The sequence below is a fragment of the Aricia agestis genome, chromosome 2 (genome assembly GCF_905147365.1).
Source record: "Aricia agestis chromosome 2, ilAriAges1.1, whole genome shotgun sequence".
NCBI classification, from domain to species: Eukaryota; Metazoa; Arthropoda; class Insecta; order Lepidoptera; family Lycaenidae; genus Aricia; species Aricia agestis.
In genome coordinates this window covers 13,347,489-13,360,773 of record NC_056407.1, presented here as the reverse complement: position 1 = coordinate 13,360,773, position 13,285 = coordinate 13,347,489, and positions in this window count along the sequence as shown.

The following is a 13,285-nucleotide window of genomic DNA, read 5'->3' as shown; positions in this document are numbered from 1 at the left end:
GGCTCTGCTCCCTTTGACTGTCCCGACCGGGACGAATTAAAAAAAAAACTCTTTGACTCTGTCAAACGTCAATATGTCAATTGAATTGACAGATGACAGTGACATGAGCACCGTTTAAAAGCTACATTGTTGATTGTTATTTGAAAATGTTTACTTTTATGATATTTTATGAAGGTACATACAAGTGCAAAGTTAAAAAAAAAAAAAAAAGGTATTCAGTTTAACTTAAAAAGACCTACAAAGTTTAAAATAAATACAATAGTTGTTACAACTTACAGTGAATGTGAAAGATCATTTAATAAAAAGCGCGGGAACTTGCAAAGGGCGGACGCGGTATTTTTTCGGAAAATTTTAATAATTTTTTTATATCTATAATTAGTTAATTAAATAGTGTAGTTTTAGTTTTAATTTTCTTAGTTTTTGTATATATTAATTTTATTTGGTAAGTTTTCATTTATATATCGTAGTTCATAAGAATATTATGGAGGAGCCCGACCCGGGGGGACCTGGTCCCCCCGTTGGTCATTATGTTACTATATCGAACGATTCGAGCATGGACACCGACACCTCATGCTCTGTAAATACCAGAAAACGTCCAGCGATTCCTAGGAAGCGTTGCAAAAAGTGCCAGAAAAAAATAAAAAAAGACCCGAAAAAGGCCAAGCCTGATATCAATTGCATGTGTCTTAGCGATACCGAAAACCACAATATTCCTAAACAAGACATTATCCTTGAAACTCAACCAAATGTGAATACAACTCAAAAATCCCAGGGCTTAGATTCACGGGTCGGTAGGATGCTGTATAAAGTTACAGACTCCTCTCCGTATATTGTCCATATACAAAAGGTACCAAAGTCACCTAATGAAAACATAAACTTTCACCCTATAGTGTTTGGCCATTACTTGAAAACAAATAACATTAAAAATATTGTAGATGGTAGTATTAAGAAAATAGCCAGAAACCGATTATCTGTAGCCTTTTCTTCATATAATGAAGCCAATAGTTTTATAAGTAACCCTCAATTCAATTCAGAACAATTTAAATCTTTTATTCCATCATTTCAGGTGAGTAGAATAGGATTAGTTAGAGGCATACCTGCTGATTGGTCCGATGATGATGTTATAAATAATATTACTTTACCAATTGGATGTGGTGAAATACTAAAAATTAGGAGGTTAAAGAAAAAAACAATAGTGAATGGAACCGCTCAATTTAATAACACCGAATCTGTGGTAATAACATTTGACGGACAGACGCTACCAAAGAGAGTCTTCATGTGCTATAATGCACTTCCTGTAGACTTATATATATTCCCTACAATACAGTGCTTCAATTGCTGTAGATACGGACATGTCAAAAACCAATGTCGGTCAACACCTAGATGCTTTAGGTGTGGCCAAGGGCATGCTGGTGATAGTTGCTCAGTTGAAGAGGAGTCTATTTACTGTTGTATTTGCCACGGTTCGCACATTGCAACTGATAAAAAATGCCCAGAATTCCAACGCCAAAAATCAATTAAGGAGTCAATGGCTCACAATTGTCTATCCTACTCAGAAGCTTCTAAGTTACATCCTCCCATTTCAAAATTATATTCTGACGTGTTAATATCATCTACTTCTTCATCATCATCACCTGTAAATACACAAAAATCATTTTTCAACAACAATAATAATAAACAGAATTTGAATTTAATGCAACGGTCATATAAAAAAACTGTTTTCAAACAACCAAAATTGCCACAGAAACAACAAAATGGGTATGACAGACAAACACATAATAGCTTAATAAAAGATTATAATCCTCCATTAGGAGATAATGGATCTGCATATCCAGCTCCCGGTATTAACATGGATTCGATACAAGAAACAATTTTAGCATTAAACAAACTGATTACATCATTATCATCTTTATCACCGTCCAACGCTGCCATATTCACCACTGAATCACAAATTAATACCACTTCCAACAATGGACAACGTAGTCCAGTGGAATTGCCGCAGTGTGGTTAGTAAAAAACACGAAATTATTTTTTTAATTAATAAATACAAACCTATTGTTCTTTCCTTACAAGAGACATGGCTCAAGCCGGAATCACTTTTCAGGATTTCTGGCTACACTTGTCTCAGGGAAGACAGATCAGATGGGTATGGTGGTACAGCCATGCTCATCAAACACCATCAATCATTTCATCACATTCCTCTTCCATCACATCACTCTGATTTTTCAATCATTGCTGCATCTGTAAATAACATATGTTTTGTTTCACTGTATATACCTCATCCTTCATATTACATCTTCTCTGAAATAAAAAGTATTATTAGCCAATTACCACAACCAGTAGTAATTCTAGGAGACTTCAATGCACAGCATCAGTCATGGGGGAGTCACAAAGACAATCAATGGGGTTACGAAGTTTTAGATTTAATAGATTATAATAAACTGTGTATTCTCAATTCCGGCCAACCTACTCGGCGCACTGCTCCTCATGAAGGTTGTAGTGCACCAGATTTGTCAATATGTTCACCAAATCTATCATCTGTTTTTCATTGGAATGTGTTACAGTCAAGTCATGGAAGTGATCACTTTCCTATAATTCTATCATTTCCAGGTAAAGATAAAAGTAAATCGAATCAGTCTGAATCAATAAAGTATCATATTAACAATAATTCTAACTGGGATAAATTTCAAACTTCACTCAGGAATCAGTTATCTTTTCTTCCTGAAATATCATCAGAAAATGAGTCACTATGTGCTGAGGCTTTGACTGCAGCATTTATAAAAGCTGCTGATGAATCATTTCCAAAAAAAAAATACTTCACGTCATCATACACCATCTCCACCTTGGTGGGATCAAGAATGCACAGTTGCCATTAAGAATAGGAAAGAGATTGAAAAACAATATAATACAAATCCAAACATAGCCAACTATCAGCTATATCTTGATTGCGTTAAGGATACTAAGAAATTATTCAGGAAAAAGAAGTTACTTAGTTGGAGAAATTTTTGCTTATCATTAAATCCAGGTATTCATCCTACTATAGTATGGAAAAACATAAGACGGTATAGATCTGCATTCACTACCCCATCTCATCCTATATCTGACTCTTTAGCTTCTGAGTTTCTAGATAATTTAGCTCCTCCCACTATTTCTATTGAACCTCCTCCTCCTTTACAAAATGTAAATTTTGAAGACCTAAATTCGCTTTTTACAATAGAAGAGTTAAAAGGGGTAGTACAAAACTTAAAAGATTCTTCTCCCGGTTTAGATGGCATTCCATATTCTTTCTTTCAACATGCTGATGAGGAAATTTTACAATACTACCTCAAGTTAATAAACCAAATTTTAATAACTGGTAATTTACCCACTTCATGGAGAAAACAAAAAGTTATTCCAGTACCAAAACCCAACAAACCCCCATCTTTGGCTACATCATATCGACCCATTGTTCTATCCTCTGTTTTATTAAAGATTGCGGAACATTTAGCGAAAAACAGACTAGAATGGTTTGTAGAAAAACATAACCTCCTTTCGAATACACAGTTTGGATTCCGCAAAGGTAGAGGTACCATAGATAATATTGCCATATTAACCACAGATATACGCACAGCATTCACAGAAAATAAATCTGTTGTTGCATCTTTTTTGGATATAAATTCTGCATATGATAATATTATTATAAGTATCCTAAAGGAAAAGCTAATTCAATTTGGTTTGCCTTTAATTTTAGTAAATTTCATTATTAATATTTTAATAGAAAGAATAATAATTTTAAATAACTCTTTGGAAACTAGAACTGTTCGAAAAGGCATTCCTCAGGGGTCAGTCTTAAGTCCACTACTTTACGATATATACACATCCGACTTAGAAAATTGTCTAGATTTAAGTATCATAAAATTACTTCAATATGCAGATGACAAGGCTATTTATGTAATCAATAGTTCGATAAATATTGCATGTAGAGATCTTATTAGCGCTTTGAAACAGTTAAAATCTTGGATGGACAAGCATGGCTTAGACTTGTCCATCAATAAAAGTTCCGTCGTCTTATTTACCCGTATGCGTATGCCTCCTCCTATTACTATTATTTATGATGGAGTGCCAATTCCCGTTAAAGACAAAGTCAAATTTTTAGGGCTATATTTAGATGGAAAATTAAATGGCAACGCACACATCGATTACATCTGTTCCAAATGTGAGCGGCTTCTAAATATGTTAAGGTGTTTATCTGGTGTCTGGTGGGGATCACATCCATTTACTATGAAATTAATTTATAATGCAATAATTAGGAGTGTCCTAGATTATGGCACTTTTCTTTTGGAGCCGTGTAGCGTAACTGGTCTACAAAAAATGGACAAAATACAAGCAAAAGCCTTGCGTATAATCTGCGGAGCTATGAGATCATCTCCAATAAACGCACTTCAGTTGGAATGTTGCGAACCTCCTCTTCAACTCCGTCGACAATATCTGGCGGATAAATATTTTGTTCGTTGTTATCAATTTAAAAATCATCCCTTAATTCCAAAACTTAGAACTTTATTTCAACTGTGTCATAGTAATAATAAATACTGGCATCATAAATCTCATCCCTTACTTCTTAATAGTTATCGTAAATTCTTAGTAATTGACGCCCTCACTTTTCGTTCTCAAACTTTTCCATTATTTGATTCAGTATATGAAGCTCTAACGCTTGTGCCAGATATTAGACTTGACATTGGCATTCAAAAAACAGATACATATTTTGCTAACAATATATTTAAGTACATCACGAATAACAATTGGCAGGGTTACCACCACATGTATACAGATGCATCTAAGGATACTACAGATAGTTGTGTTGGAGTTGGTGTCTACCATTTACAATATAATATTGTACAAAAAGTAAAGTTTCCGCCTGAAACATCTGTTTTTACAGGAGAGTGTTACGGCCTTTTTAAGGCTGTTGAGTATATTTTACTTGGCAGGCTTAAAGAGACTCTAATATTTACAGATTCTTTAAGCTCTCTACAATCCCTGATTAAATTTCCTTTTAAATCAAAAAATTGTTATCCAATTATTGTCCAAGTTAGAAACCTTCTATATCAATGTAAACTTCAAGGCTTTTCAATAACATTTATATGGATACCTAGCCATTGCGGAATTGTTGGCAATGAAATTGCCGACAAATTGGCAAAAGAGGCTGTTTTCAGTGGTGATTTGTTCCCTTTTAATAATTATGCGCATGATTTGGCTGCTCTGGCACGGAGTTCCCTATTGAAATCTTGGAATAAGTCGTGGGCCTTGAGTAGTCAAACAAAAGCTATACAGTATCGTAAAATTCAACCAGAGATCCCTACTAAGCCCTGGTTTTCTAAAATATTCCTCTCTAAAAATATAACAACATCAATTATTCGGATGAGACTGGGTCATATGTGCATTCCAACGCATCTTAGGAGAATTGGCGTTAAAGATGATGATTTATGTGACTGTGGAGAAGTAGGTGACTTAAATCACATTATCCTATCGTGTTCCCTCCATGATCATTCCCAACTGTATAATAAACTGTCTTTAATCCCTATTCCATTTCCTACTTCTGTAAATATACTACTTGCTTCCAATGATAAATATGTATATAATTGTATATCTAATTACTTAACATTAAATAATATTAATATTTAGAATAAGTTATATGTCATTTAGTTTATTGTAGAATTTAACTATTTACCACACTGTTTTAATTAACTTTCTTCCAAATTCCGTTTCCTTTTATTCCTTCCGCCGTTCCTTACCTTTTTACCCTGTCTGTGGCACAATACGCATCCTTTGTGTCAAGTTGCCAAAATTGAAGAAAAAAAAAAAAAAAAAAAAGATCATTTACAAACGGAAGAATGACAGAACTATGCTTTATGATATTTACACTGTAATTTCTGAAGTTCGTCCAATGTCTCAATTTTATGCCTAGAACTATCAGGACTTTTTATATAGATACTGCCGTCCCGGGTCCAGCAGGATGAGACACCAAAATGAGCTCTGGCTGCCATAAACGTGATGTGTCGCGGCTTAGTCAGGAACTCTGACAATGTAATTTTAGATCCTTTGAGATTCTTTTTAGAGTTCTAAACTCGGTCCCGGAGTGCTGTTTCCGAAAACTTTATAAGAATTGGCCTAGACTTGTCATCCTTCGGTTTCCCCATCCGATGACATGTACGGAATTTTTCAGGCGTAAGTCCAGGAAGATTACATTTTGTGGACAATATTTCCAAAATAGCACTGAAGGTGTTCTCGTCTTTGCTCTCAGGAACACCATGAACAAGCAACATTTTACGACGTGACCGTGTTTCCATATGGTCAAGGCCTCTTGCTAGTGCATCCACTTCAGCACGTAAAATATTCAGTGCACCACAAACAAAAGATTTAAAGGCTTGGAATTCAGTGTTTAGTGCTGCTATTGTATTAGGTGGCTTACGTGTGTTGGCTTGTTGGAGATCCGCTTGAAACTTTGCCATTTTCGAGTTAAACATTTTTATCATGACCTCCATATTGGATTGTACTTGTGTAAGATCCATGGCGAATGTTATTTGCAACAGATATGCTTTAGTGTCACAAAATATACACTGCAGGCAAGTTAAACTATTTATGCATATAAAAATAACATATGAATTTACTTGAAATAAACGCAGTAAATATTTTTAATTTGGAAAAATACGAGAGCAAGTAATTATAACTGTTTACTTTTCAACCACCCGCCGAAAAAAAAAAAAATATATAGCCTTACTCGATAAATTAGCTATCTAACACTGAAATAAGTTTTTAAATCGGACCAGTAGATCCTGAGATTAGCGCGTTCAAGCAAACATACTCTCAAGCAATATTAAGTATAGTTTTTTTTCAATTATCGCTTGACAAACTCGAGTCTCGATCTAATTATAGGCTCATAAGTCATAACCATGGGACGATGTATGGTATAAAATGGTAGTGATGATGATGATGAATGTAATTTGCATAGTAGCATATGCTTTCCGTTCTTAAAACAACGCCGAAACTCCCAAACTTGTTTCTATAAAGAATCAGGAGTTCTCTCAGCACCTTCCGAACCACGGTATACCAGGTATACCTCGGTGCATCATCTTACTTGTTGGTAGCATATGCTTAGAATACTTCTCACGAAACCGAGGTCACCACATGTTTCCATATAAATTTTGAGGAGTTCCCTCGATTACTTATGCATCCTTCATCAGATCACCACTTTTGTGAATATAATACCAAATTGGGATGATACCCTATATACCAAAAGAAAAATTTTGAAAATCGGTTAACAAACGGCGGAGTAATCGTTGAACATAAGAAGACGAACATAACACCTTCCCCATTTTGAAAGTCGGTTAAAATTGTAGCCTATGTGTTATTCTGATGTATAAGCTATATTATTGTAAAGTTTCATTAAGATCTGTTTAGTAGTTTTTGCGTGAAAGAGTAACAAACATTCATACATCCACACATCCATACATCCAAACAAATTTTCGCCTTTATAATATTAGTAGGATAGTAGGATAATAATTAGTGTCGCTTACATGAGTATGAAGAGAGTTAACAAAGGAATTTTAACTGGAGCTAGAGCGGAACCACATCTGCTCAAATGTGAGTCTTACATAAAGTTCAGACGGTTGGTTTTCATTTGATACCTTTGCTTCGATTCCGTTCCAATTTTTAGTCAAGAGACCGTTTGTTAATCGCTTTGTCTATATGATAATAAATGCAATTAGGATCGTACCTACTACCCTATCCTAATGGGATTGTAAGATATTTTAATTTGAGGTGGAGGTATTAGTTATTTGTTCTTAAAATAATAATAAAGGCTGATTTGTGTTACATTTATACAGGGTGTAACAAAAATAAGTGATAATACTTTAGGGTGTGTACGTGTTCCTTATAGAGAGTTCACTGTGAAAGTGGCAGCCCTGAAAGACCAACATTTTTTTTCACTTTTGTATGGGGAAACTCGTGATGCTCGGACCCTTGCCCATACAAAAGTGAAAAAAAAAATTCGTCTTTCAGCACTGCTACTTTCACAGTGAACTCTCTACAAGGAACACGTACATACCCTAAAGTATTATCACTTATTTTTGTTACACACTGTAGATATTATAATATTTATAAACCAAATATTTAGATCAAATCATAAAAGCTTTGAGAACTGTGATAGTAAGTTTATTTTTGATGTACTATCAGAGAAGTTGATTTCTAGGCGGACCTAAGTAATTTGGTCGCGTTAGTCAAACCCGTCCGACCGATCACAGCTAACATTGAATTGACATAAGCCGACCACATGACGTAGGTCCGTCAACTGCCTAGGAATTAATTTCGTCGATGGTTCAAAATATTGGAATGTTATATTATGTAATCATAATATTGTTAAGTAGGTATCCTAGGTTTTAAGAATAGCCCCTAGTATCGAGAAATGAAAATATTTTTAATTATACGTTTTTAAAACAAAATTACCCAGGTTCTGGGCCAGGGGGGGGGGGGGGGGGGGGGCAAATCAGATTTTTCACAAGCTAGGTGTTTATAAAGAATAAAAAATTAATATTTTTAGTTGTAAAAATATTGTATTGCAAACAAATGGCGAAAATTCGTTTTCTTAATTTTTAATTTATATATATATATATATATATATATATATATATATATATATATATATATATATATATATATATATATATATATATATATATATATATATATATATATATATATATATATATATATATATATATATATATATATATATATATATATATATATATATATATATATATATATATATATATATATTTCCACCCCGGAGTTGATATTGCGTCCTACATGGCGGTTTTTACCGATGATATTGCGTCCGACTGACTTGTTGCATCCTGTATACGGACGCAAGATTGACCATCTCTCAAATTCAGCCAGAAGTAGTGTTAAGGTTAGTACAATGGCTGGGTGAAATATTGGCATGGACGTTGTTTTGTCACCGGAGTGCTTTTCGGCGTATTTCTTAGTTCCGCTATTTGGCGCGCGAATTTTGGAGGTCGCTACTGTGCGCCGTATATCGGTGGCGTATATTCGATACTTTGTTTACGTATAACACGCCGATAATGTGGATTCCTGTATATAATAAAGTTTTTATCAATTCTAATGTGTGATTTAATTACGTCCCACAAAACGACATCGTCCCAGACGAGACGCGGGGGTGACAGAGGCGAGGGGGCGGAGTTCACACGCGACATGCAAGGACATGTTTTTGTTTATATTTTTTACCGGCCAGCGCGGACGTAATGACGCTTGTGGTATAAATATTGTGTAGTGGGGCGAATATTTGAGAGAGACTAAATTCATGTCTTCAAAGTTGGGTTCACAACGCCTTCGTAAATTTGATGTAACATTACACATTTCAATGTCTAATTAACTTACAAAAATGCTGCTAAAACTATTTGAAAGTAGAGTTAATATTTCAAAAGTTATTATAAAAAAAAGTACCAAATTATGAAATTTTTGCGTGTCGTTTCGATACTGCCGCTTACAATTTATTATTTATAAAAAAAAATGAGCTAGAAAGGATTAAAAATTTAATGTTAATTTGAAGATAAAGAAGAGAAGAATCCGATACCAACAAATAACACATCAACTTACATTAAATAACTAAAAATTATATTTTTAAAATGTTCATAAAATTCGCGTCATTGTCCTGCGCATTGTTTGTTTTGAATGCCTTGCCGATATACTCAACGTGACGGGTTGAAACCTATTTTGCGATAAAATCTGCTGGCTCACTTTATTTGATCGCAGTGCTTTGGTGTGGATAGAGGTCTTCGTTTTATGCTCTCTCTCTCTCTTTGAAATACGTTCTACAAAAATTTCCAAATAAGACGTCATCTACATTTCTCGATGTGTGCCAACATTTGTCTGTTTTTCACTACTTTTTTTATACCAAGTTATAAAGGCCCGCAATATTTCTAAGTTCTTAATAATTTTCTTTATATCAATATTTAATTATAAGCGAATTTAGTGAATTCCTCATTTTCCTGAACGTCTTTTTCCTGAATAGCCCTAAAAACATAATGACGATCATTCAGAATAATGATCAAATCTGTAACTGTATTTCAGGAAAACAGGAACAAATATATCGAATCGATGCAATGTCGATATTACAATTAGGTAGTTATTTGACACATTTTCGAAAAATAGTAGTAGAATAGTAAGAGAAGTAGTAAATATGTTATCTACACTTCAATATTATAAAGCAGGAGAGGTTGTTTGTTTGTTTGTTTGAACGCGTTAATCTCAGGAACTACTAGTCCGATTTGAAAAATTCATTCAGTGTTAGATAGCCCATTTATCGAGGAAGGCTATAAGCAATATTTTATCACGCTAAGAATAATAGAAGCGAAGAAATAGAGGAAAATGTGGAAAAAACGGAGGGAAATTATTTGAAAGGGCTTATTTGAACGCGCTTATCTCAGGAACTACTGGTCCGATTTGAAAAATTCTTTCGGTGTTAGATTATCGTGTCAATGGTTGTCGTGATTGATGTAGATCGTTTTTTTTTAAAAGAAGTGATTTTAAAAACTATTTTAAAGACAAAATAAAATGGCCTTGGCCGTCGACCCATTTTGTAATACAAAAAAAAATGTTTTAATTGTGGTGCAACGACCAAGAATAATATCAATATTATTACAAATAATTTTGTTCTACCTATGAAACGAAAGAACATAAAATCGCTTTATAAATCTTCATTTTTCTGGTGCAGCATATTTATTTACAAATAAATATGCAATTTACGATCATTATCCTGACGTCCAGTGTCCTTTTTGTTGTTGAACTGTTTATATACTTACCTGTCTAAAAGTATTTTAGATCGATTGTATTAACTACTATGTCCCTACCTACATACCTACGTATATGATTTTCTTTGATAAGTACTTACCTATTGTATATTTTAAACAAAAGCCCATCAGTGACTGAGTTTAGACTGCGAATTGGGTTGGGACTAATGTATTTTTAAATATCTATACTTACTAATATTATAGAGACGAAATATTTAATCGTTTGCTTATTACTATTTAACTTACGAGTTACGAGACTACTGAACCAACTTAAATAATTCTTTCGCTATTAGAAAGCCACGGTAATGAGAAAATAGCCCAAACAAGTGCATCGAAACTCAACGTCAAGTGGTTACCGGGTCATGGGCTAGGCTGTACACTGTACAGTGTTCTGAGATTTTTTTTTAATCTTGACTTTCTACATTCATAAATCGACACCCTTGACAAGATTTATAGTAACTGTGATGGCATACTTATAATAATAATAATGTACTTTTATTCAGCTCGATAACATAAAAACCTTAATCTAGACAATTACAACATGCAAATTATTTTATTTTCAATGGTTTTTTATATTAGAATGTTAAGATCGCAACCGGCAGCTTAGCTAGGTTACAGTATAACCTGTGTTAAAGCCACCGGACCCTTTCCCAACTACTGATCGCATATCGCTGATTTTACATTTCAGGCAATTAAAATTAGATTACAAATCAAATCAATGTTTAAAATTAATCAAACTTGATACAATAAACGGGGGCGGTGGTTACTCGCGTCCGTAGGAATTACCTTTTACTAACCTACACGTGTCCCCCGGGTGGTGCTAAACGAGTAACAACGCCGAGTTTCAGGCGGCGGATATGATAACCTGACTCCTAGGCAGTAGTGGCCTTGAGGACTAAATACCCTCAAAAAGTCTAGCGCGGAAAGCAACGGGAAACTACCGCGACTATAATCCCAAGAAAACCACCATGATTAAGAACGCCACCAGAGATAATATGATGTCATGCGACCCGACTAACGCTCGGCGCCAGCTTGGTTCCGGGCCGACTGGTGTGAAATTGGCTACCGGCTGCAGTTGGAAACATAACATCTTACTCTAGCAAACTAACACCCAAGGGAAGGGCAATAACAATAGGAACCTGGAATGTCCGTGGACTTTTAAGGCCAGGAAAAATCGAAGTTGTTAAAGCGGAGATGGAGCGCTGTAATCTGGCTATACTAGGATCGAGTGAGACCCATGTCAAAGATAACGGATACCACATCACACCTGAAGGAAATATGGTAATCTACTCTGACAGGCAAGACAATAGTTTTAGTGGTGTGGGCTTCATAGTTGCTAGCTGGCTACGAGATAAGGTATTGGGGTATAATACCATCAACAATAGAATTATATCCTTAAAAATTTCAGCCCATCCACACCCAATTAACTTTGTACAGGTCTATGCGCCGACCACTGCAGCCACCGAAGAAGAGATGGAGGAATTTTACCACGAGCTAGAATTAACCTGCAAAGCGTTACCAAAGAAGGAATGTACTATCATCCTGGGAGACTTTAATGCTAAGATAGGGCACACTGATAATGATCAACACCTAAGGAATGCTATTGGGGAATACGGCTTAGGAGCCCGCAACAGTCGAGGTGAGATGTTGTTAGAGTTTTGCATTGAAAAAGGACTATTCATAACTAACACGACATATAAACAACATCCAAGACGCTTATGGACATGGCGATCGCCAACAGGTCATAAAAATCAGATTGACTTCATATTAATCAGCAGCAGATGGAAGTCGTGCATAACTCTCTCAAAGACTTTTCCGGGTGCAGATTGTGGCAGCGACCATCAGCTATTAATAGCTCAATACAGAGTCCGCCTCAAAGTAGTTTCAAAGCCTCCACCATCCAAAAATATTCTTCTAACACAAGAAGCGAAAGCTTTTGAGGACACACTACAAACTCGACTGGACAGTGAAACGTATTGCCCATTTGACTCAGCCAATACATCATGGAATCAGCTTAAGGCCGCATTAGAAGAGACAACTAGAACAATCACAAATGGACGGAAAGTAAAACACCCTAGATCTGAGTGGATGACCACTTGGGAGGCAATCGCACAAAGAAAGGCTCTAAAGACTGGAGGAATTCGTTCAAAGGAAGAACAACAGCGATACTCTGAACTTGACTCACTAGTACAGCGTCTCTGTAGACATGACAAGAATGCATATATCAATTCTATATGTAGAGATATACAAACACACTCTGATACCCTACATCCAAGAGACATGTTCCAAAAGGTAAAAATTCTCACACGGGAACGAAAATCAAAATCTTGGAACATAGAAGATGAAAAGGGTAACCTGATTTTAGACAAGAACCAAGTGATGACAAGATGGAGGAACTACTGCCAAGACCTGTACAAATATGACGCTGATGAACCTGACAC